This window comes from Triticum aestivum, chromosome 1D (assembly GCF_018294505.1).
Source record: "Triticum aestivum cultivar Chinese Spring chromosome 1D, IWGSC CS RefSeq v2.1, whole genome shotgun sequence".
Lineage (NCBI taxonomy): Eukaryota > Viridiplantae > Streptophyta > Magnoliopsida > Poales > Poaceae > Triticum > Triticum aestivum.
Window position 1 is genome coordinate 354,683,443 of NC_057796.1, and position 1,925 is coordinate 354,685,367.

Consider the following 1,925-nt stretch of genomic DNA (forward strand, 5'->3'; position numbering starts at 1 on the left):
AAAAGGAAAAAAGGCATTGTTATCCGAAGACTCAAGAGTTTTCATTTTTGTTTTCTGTAGAGTCATAAGACAACCGGATTATTCAGAGGGGTCTGAGGTGCTTGGATAAGGAGTGAGATCGTGCAAAACATATACACTATCCATCCTATACCTACCATTGTTTTAAGCCCTAAATCTCACCTCCTTACTGCCATTGGTCTGCCTACCGCGTGCCTACGTATGACTGATCGTTCTTTGTGCAGAGGCTAGTATTCTATTATCTTTTCATTTTCGTGAAGTTGGTGTCTATGTGGCTAGTAACTTGTCTTTTCATTTTATGAATGAGAAATGTATTCTCATGCAAAAAAAGGTACATTATGTAGATCTTTACGATTACAAAGGTCTAATAGTTGTGATTTAATTAATATCGATCCAAGGGTGAAGTGCCGGATGCCTTACTTTCCCTTTAGATTCTCTAGCACAAAAAAATTCTTTGTATTAGGAGTTTAGTACTAGTAGATTGGATGGGAATATCTAAAGTTTCTTTTTGCGTGGCAGTATTTAATCCATGCATTAAAGCAGCATGTTAAGATAATGCCAGGAATATTTCTTTGACAAACCAATAAATGCTTATCAGATAGGTATTTATTAGTAAATAAAATCCATTTTCTTAAAATCCGTAAACATGGTTCTTTTAGGTCAATACGTGAAACTAAAGTTCAAGCCAGTGAGCTGATTTTTTGCTTAAAGTGGCATTACATGGGTTGCGGTTCTATGTAACCAGTATACTATTCCGTATAACTAATGTTTGGATAGGAAAGCTGAACAATTTAACGTTAGCTAAGTTTGGCAAATAGATATGTGCTTAGAAAGAATATGAGCATGACTAAAGATCTTTGATTGTGATGTTTTAGGTATGATTAAAAACGAATGATTATGCTCAATTTAGGTACAATTTTTAGATATAGGAGTTATGATTTGTTTAGATAGGTACGTATATCTTAAGGTTGTGATATGTTTTAGGTGTAACTACATAGATCCATTTTTCAAAACGAGGTAGTTATGATCCTTTTATATACATTTATATAGATATAATATTTGTTACCACATGCTTAGGTACACTATATGCAGATCTTTATGATTACGGAGATCTAATAGTTGTGATATGTTTCTTTAACATCGAGATCCACAGGATGAAGAGCTGGATGCCTTACTTTTTCGAATCTCTAGCACAACTTTTTTCCCTTGGTATTATGCTTTTAGTAATACAGTAGTACTCCCTCCGTTACTAAATATAAGTCTTTGTAGAGATTCCACTAGAATGGAGGAAGTAGATTGGATGGCACTATTTGAAGTTCTTTTCTTCTGGCAGTACTTGTTTTGCAGGTCGGTATTTAATATCACGCATTAAACAGCAAGTTAAGATAATGCCGGAAATATTTACCGTGTTAAAGGAGTACCCGAGAAATAAATGATGAAGTAATTAAGCACTGAAGATTTCAGTACCGATATCTTGCGTGCACTACACGTGTCCATGCTGCCCGCATCAGTTTCTGCTGAAATTTGAGATGGGCTCTAGGCCCATATAGCAATTTCTGAAAAATCTCTAAGGGTCCATGTGGGTTATATGGCACTAGGTGTAGTGGGAAGTTTAGTCCCACCCTGGAAGTGGAAGAGGAGTTGGACCTCCTTATAAGGGTTTCTCTTCTACATGCTATTGGAGCTTGAGAAGAGAAGAGGCCCTTGCGCACTCCTCCTCCGCCGCCTCGCACGACGCGCCGCGGGTTGCGGGATTGAGCGGAGCCGAGCTCACACCTACGCGCTTATTTTTGCCAGTCACTAACGGAGAGTTCTCTGACAGCTGGGCCATGATCTGAGACGTCGGATCATGGGCTGTCACGGACTCGGACGTGGGTCGAGCCCACGTCTCTCCACGCGGCTGCGCC